Source organism: Opisthorchis viverrini (genome assembly GCF_000715545.1).
Source record: "Opisthorchis viverrini unplaced genomic scaffold opera_v5_54, whole genome shotgun sequence".
In the NCBI taxonomy this organism is placed as follows: Eukaryota; Metazoa; Platyhelminthes; class Trematoda; order Opisthorchiida; family Opisthorchiidae; genus Opisthorchis; species Opisthorchis viverrini.
Window position 1 is genome coordinate 983146 of NW_008751711.1, and position 7659 is coordinate 990804.

The window sequence follows — 7659 nt, forward strand, 5'->3', positions numbered from 1 at the left end:
TGTGAGTTAATCTTCGCATCAGCCGTCACTGATTTTTATTTGTCCAACTGTATGATGGCTAATTTATTCATTTTCCAGTCATGCGTACCTACATCAGAAATATGGCGGTCAGGTTTATGCTGCATCTTTCACCCGTACGCCGTTTTTTCTGTTCAGCAGGTGCATTAAAGCAGCTTGCCGATTACTACGTGCCTGTTAGTAAGTCCCTCATTGAGCTTATTTTGATTACGATCAAAATCTTTCGTACGACACCAACGGTTTCACTGTTAAACAATTTGTAAAACCGCCTCTCGGTAACTTCCTGTTTAGTTGCAGAACGCTGTAAACAGCCGTGCGAAAAGCGGCAATTCATACGTTTTCTCTGATGAAACTAACCCCATCATATCTATCAAGGCGTCTAGCATGACGTCGGATGCGTGTATACAGAAGTATACGAGATATAACACTNCGAGATAGAACACTGAACACCCGGGACGGTGTGCATCGTCCGTGGCCCGAAATTGCATTATGTAGAGTTCATGTGGCTTCCAGGTTCACTTTTTAAACGTCCCCGTCGAATGCTTTAGATTTTCTGAAGTAGGGACGCCGTGCATCTGTTAATTTTCGATACACTTAGGTAATAGTATCAACAGATATTGCTTACACTAGCCATTGGCCGCTATAGAAATACTTATGTTATTTTCCGCAATGGTATCCAGCATCTTGGTTTGCTGGTATGCAAAAGGAAAATCACCCTCAATATGAAGAAGGAAAAAGAACAATTTACTACAACAAGAGAAGCATTGTGTTGGAGGAATAAAAGCTAAATATGCAACAGGACGTTTTCTATTTTGATTGCCGAATATTAAAACCAAACGAGGAACCTGTTATATCTGATTGCTGTCCCAACTCTGGTGACTTGTGCCAGAAAAGAACTCAGCAACATGGGTACACAACGAGTTTATTCCAGAAAAGCGAATTGGAAAATCACGGCCATCAGGCTTTTTAAAGGGCACTATCTGATTTGATCCAGGCGTTAGGTGAACTCTGTCAACATCGATCATATTTGTGTGAAAGGCGTGAGTGCTGGTCGAATTCGGTGCTGCTTCTGTGGCGTGCGTGAACACTCATCGGCTTCGCTGAATTGGTTGAATGACTGACTAGTCCAGATGTATGTCAGCCTACGTATTCAGATTTCGACGGAGTTTAAGGGTCTGAATAGGTGTCGTGCATTCTCGGGTTACTTCCAGAAATCCGACTTCCCTTATAATACCAAAATGCCGCAGTACCCGATTGACGATCCCTCAGTCAAGTAGGCTGTTTGGAGCCCGCAAATCAGGACTACTAATGAACACCAGCATGACATTTTGAAGAAGATATAACGGATATGTAATTTTTTTCCTGCTCAGCCTGTCTGTTCATCATAGGGCCATTTCCTAACGGGAGCAGAAAACAGTTACTGAATCCCCGGTGATTTTTGTGTAGCAAAATGCAATGCATGCTAGAAATATATTCGTACGATCATTTAATAAAAATCAAAATAGCAAGGGCTGTTCAAATACATTCTGGATGGAAAGTTACCACAAACGTCGCTGGGTCAAGCAATAAAGAAGCATTATGGGTTTGAAAGCCTCGAAGGCTTTTGAGGATTGCAGCTACAAGTCGATTCAAGCACCATCGAGACAAACCTCCCTGCCTTTAAGTCTACGCCCATGGGGAGGAATATTGACTAATTCAACAGGTGACACAGCACGTGTCACAGTTTACAGTAAGATTACCTGACTTGACATTCAGCGAAATGCAGTTGAAATAATGGACTTAAAGACAAGTAAAACGTGTTCTGTTTCACCGCAGACAAATCACTTCGCTCGTCTGTGGGGGCATGAATGTCTGGAATTGTTTCGTCCACAAGACTCGCATTTCCCAAATTTTCGAACTATCAGATTGGAGTTACGGTCTGTAAAGTGATGTTTTAGTGGAGAATTTTTTGAGAATTTTTTGAAGTTTGAATTGGTTGTTCGTCTGCATACTTGAATCATTTCTGTTGGAATACTTTAACAAGACTGCTTCCTCAGTCTTCGTTACATGCCCCAGATCTTCATGGTGCTCACATATTTTTCCAATAGTTTAAAATTTCTGATCCGGACAGAGCAGCAACTTCTGCTATGGTTCGGGCATTTGAATGCCAACAATGAGCGTATCACGCAGCTAGTCTTCCAACTGGGCATCGTAATCACATTTAGCTGCCTGTGTCTGCAGCTGCAATACGAAATCACAAACCGACTGAGAAAGGGGCGAGTCAACACATAGAACCTAACTCGTTCGGCTGCTACGACGTTAGTTGGCTTCAAGTGTTGAAGAACTTTTTCCTTCAATGCATTGTAGGAAATATCGATTGGTGATTCAAGTTATACTAAATTCTTGATCAACGTACACGCCTCCCTGCCAACGAAGTGTAGGTAATATGCCGTGGGTTTCTTATCATCCATATCAGATTTTGTGGGACACCATATTTCGAAACGTTCCAGATAATCCTCCACGTTTCGCGCAGTTAAATTAACATCTAATGCTTCCACTTCGGCAGGCATGATGAATTGTTCCAATCGCAAAAATATACGAAATAAGTTCCGTACGTATATCGGAATAACCAGACGAACTGGAAGTTAGGAAAAAGTGCAGCACAACAATTAGCACGCATGTTTTCGAATTGGCGTATGTGTACAGTATATGTAATATTAAAACAAGAGAATGATGAATGGGCTGTTTGCATATAACTTATTTGATTTCTGCAGCAGTTTGAATTGAGATGAACCTCGTCAGCTTACGCTTACCGCATTTGAAATGGCAGATGTGAATATCTCCGTCGATAACGATGCCAGTACGTTTCGTTCTACCAGCGTTTACACTTTAAACTAGCTATCTTATGGAAACTCTAATATCACATTATCCCCAACGGCGAACAAAAATCGTTGCAAATATCTGAAGGGTCGGCGGACATTTCGACTCATGCTCAACAGCAGCTGGTCCGCATAATGAACGCATCATCCGTTCTGGATTCAAACATGGGAACGCAACATCGATTAGCTTAAAGAGTTTGGATCATTTGGTTGTGTTGTTGCTCCCTTTGATGCAGTGGTTATAAAAGAGAATCATACCGATTAAGCGAGTAGTGAAAATTCTTCAAAACCCTCTTTGTTGCTGCGAAGACGAGCGATATCATTGATTTGATTACTGTACTGGTAACATGAATGTTCTTGCTGAAGACGTAGAAAACTGAACATGGCTGTTGGTAAGGGAAAGTTGCTGGCTACAATATATGGATTTGTATGCATACGCTCTTGCACCTGATAACTATATATTATCCCGCCTTTAGGAACTTGAGTGTGTATATCGCACTCATTTCGAGAACATAAACGTTTTCCACAGCGTCCGCACAAATGACATTTTCGTCTCAAAATCCTTGCATAATAAAATGCCTTAGTGCGACTACTGGCAATCTCCGCACCCTCACTTCCATCAGGCATTTGTTCTAATTTCCGGGGCTATGGAAATAAAATGAGTGGAAATCACGCCTGAATGTCTGCCGTGCTGGTGACAAAGCTCTCCATACAGGTTAAAGCTCTTGAGCAATCCAAGCACCGACTGGGACTTGTGCGGTATTTCAAGCCACGCTTTGATATCCAGCGTGGGAATTTCTCAAAATCTAATTGAGGTTTCGATGTGGCAGAGGTGAAACCATCCCAGCACTTTCCGGATATTCCTATTGTTTGGTGTCTAAATGGAAATTAAACAAATGAATACGTCATTTGATCTCACACCAGACCCAGTATGACGGGCACTTTGTGCCTGATGTGCGAGTTTTGACTGTGCTAGCGCACACTGCGCCTTGAAGAGCATTCACCATTGTTTGTCCTTTCTTTGGTTGTTGGTCTTTAGACACGGGTTTGCATACCAAAATCTTTACGTACTTTGGGCTTCACCTCACTAGAATGGCACTGTCCTTGGTATGATTTCGAGTGAGACGTTTCTCTATTTGCTCCAATATTCTCCTGTTACTCTTTCGCATTCATCGCTTGCATTCCCTTTTTATGTTTGTGACCATGCTCTTCAAAGGTAAACGATAACATAAGCCGCTTGAAAACCAGCCGTTTAAGGTGCTCAACTTTAAACTTTCTGTGAAGAACTCGAATAAGATGGCTGCACGATGGTCTTCGGTAGGATAGCGCGGATGTTTAAATAAATCTTGCATTTATGTTTTTTCGAGAGAAGGGTGGCCGTACTTTCGCGCAGGAGATTGACGTCTTTGTTCGCTTGAAATGCTATGAATCCTGAAAATCTGCCCTGAACATTTACGCTAAACTGCGACAATCATATTTGAGTTCGCCACAGAGAGATTATAGTTAATCAACAGTAACGGTTGGTTTACAAGCGGCTTTCTACTGCTAACAGCGTATTGAGTCGCTTGGTAACCACTTCCCTCCTCCTTAGATGCCAATCAATCTGAAAATTCTGAAGACAATGTAATCGGTTTTTCGTCTCCCACGTCCACACGTCAATTATATTTTTCGATTTGGCACACAGGATATCAAGACGAGGCAGGAATATCGTGGAATCATCAATCTGGAATGTCCAAGAGGGCTTCATTTCTCTTAGAAACTTAGCCACTACTTGGGGACACATACAAAGGTAACAAAACCCCAATTGATGGGACATTCTATCACCTTGGGTGCAACCACCCGATGTGAAATTTTCCATTTGCCTGAAAACCGGTCGTCGGTCACCCCAATGGCTACACGATTTTAAAAAGGAGCAGTGACCCACTGAAAAACGGGACCTTATCATCTCATGTGCACAAATAGATCGTGGAAAAATTCGGTACGGTGACTGCCGCCTGAATTATTTGAAACTGCCGCTTTTGGTATCAAACTTCACTAGTGAGACTGTCAGTGTTTGGTGACGGGCGGCATGTGAATCGGGAACCGGCTACTCACGCTTCTAAATAATCAAGCATTGTGTGCATTTACAGTGCTTATTCACTTGTTTACGGGTGTAATGTTCAGGCGATTCTCCACAACCACATTTTTACAAAGAATTTTCCGCTGCAACACAGAGCTTTGCTGTTTGCACGCACTCCAAGCCGGTAGACGGCAGGTGAATCTAACTTTGCAGATTACTAGCAACCGCATGTGAGATCTATGGTACCGCCCTGTCTACGTCTATATCACGGACAAGTAAGCAAGTATCTTATGGGAATCAACCACGTATTTGACTCATGCTTTAAATATCATGCGATGAGCGCACGAAACGGCTGGTTTACAGGAGACTTTCTGCTGCTAGCGGTGCGTTGATTTGCATTTATAACAACCTTTTTAGGTGCCAAAAATTATGAACGCGCAAGAGATCGGTTTAACGTTTATCACATCCAAATATCACTTACATTTTCGGGAATTTTCACACGGCATATGCCGGCTACCAACCGTCATGTTGACTTTCCTAGACCTGCAGCGAGAGAAACCACATCACGAAGGCAGTATTAAAATCGGTTAAACCGGTTCAAGAATGATTTTATCTTTACGGTAACGCAGTTGATTTGTTTTTCACTTCCTGCCTCCGTCACTAATCTCTATAGTAATACCATCAAAGGGAGGCTAAGCAAGACTATATATTTGCATATTTCCAGCAGATCGGTAGTGCACTGTCATGGTTGGACCCACCAGTGTAACCAGGGAGACATAAATCCAGCCACAATATTTTGTGATGCACAGGATACTTGCTATTTTACAAGTAAGGGTTGGCCGAATGCAGATACTTGAACGAAAAAAGGCCTAAAACAGAAAGACGTACAAATGCGAACCATAAACAAACATGACGTGTGATAGTCCCGGGACATCATGAAGTAACACTCTTTCCTAATTATATTTTCAGTGAAATTCAGAAACACCGAGATTGCAGGAAAATTTTAATGTTATCGTCAAAGTGTCAGCGTTAATACGCCTGATATCCAAAGTTCACTCCTGCAGAAATCCGAAACTTGATAAATACGGAGCTCCTACGTAAATGATCCACGCTGGATACCGTTTGAATGAATCATACTACAATATTTGTGAATTGTACTTTGCCCCTGATTATTTTGCGGAGCTGGCTCATTACGGTGGGCTGAATCTCGATTCGCTCTACTGCACGTAAACACTTTAGTTGCGGTTAAAATTTCTGTGGTCCAGATTGCATCACGGCGATCACAACTATCCATTGAGCATTTCACAAGCCTTCAGATAAGAGAAGGAATGCTTCGCGAGACGGCGAAACTGAATTGAGAGGATTCCCTTCAAACAGCCAGACAAATCTGGCCATGTGTGGCGGTTTTCTTGAATTATGATTTTAGTTGAATGCGTTCGCTTCCCTGAACAGCCACTGATACTCAGCGGTCGAAATGTGCGCAGAGATTTTGAACATTCGCACCGTTATTCTTTTTAGCTGAAGAACGACAGGCCTTACGTCTGCCACCGGGTTTCAAGCTCGGAGTTTATGCGAATGTAGGTCAAAGCATAGAGTGCAACGTGGTGGTGGAGAATACAGGGTTCATCTCGAGTCAGACTGCCGCAGAATTCCAATCATTTAAGTGCAGAGCAAATGTCAATCAATAAGACACAATAATACATCAGCCGCGATCTAATTCGCGATACTCCTATGGATTAGTAGAATCATGTTACTTATTACTTACCTACATCATGGGATCGTTGAGTAAACGAAATTCTGAAGAAGGAATACTCTGACGAAATTGCCTCTACGCTGACTTGGCAGCCGAAAATATTTTGGGCAATAATAAATGGAGAAATAATAATAATAATACTAGCAATAATAAAAATAATGAATAATACGTACATAAATGATCTATTCTAAACACAACGGATAATTATATATGTCCACTTTCCTTTCAACATTTTTTTACTTCAGGAAAATTTCCCCAACCGTCCGAGAAACAGTATTCGTTGGACGTTCAAGATACAAGCGCAATTCCGGTCCACCCGTTCAAAACTTCGGCTATTTGATTGGAGGGTATCCTGAAGTGTACTGATTGGACCGGCTTGCAGTACCGTTGCGCGGAATGGCTTTATGTACACTTCGCAACACGTGCCAAAGCTGTTAACTGTGAGTATGATGTGCATGCTGTATACGATTGTCTTATTCGCAAAGATCATCACTTATTACATAGTCATTGGAAAAAAGTGTGAGTTATTGATCATACGCCACTGGTTCAAGTTTTATTGCTCCACTGTATCATTCAGAATACAAACCGTACGATAATCTTCATGGTGATAATTTAAGCATACCAGTTGCCTCACCCTTCTGATTATTTGGATCTGATTCATACCACACTTCCTCTTTAGTGAGAGTGTTGGGGATTATCGCCGATTTGTACGCACCCATTGGTAAGTCCCCAAGTCTCCTCATTCCGTCTTTGAACTTTATTTTGTACGCGCCGGGTATCCAACAGGTCGAAGAATGATACTTGTTCAATTGTTCAACGGAAATCAACTTGATACTTCTCGCAAGATAACTCTGTCGCGGGCAGAATCTATATGATGGATATTTGTGTAGAGCGACAGTATCACTAATGTCCAAACCAACCAAAGTTTTCCAAGGAAAACGCCAAAGTAGTTTTCACCATAACTAATTCTT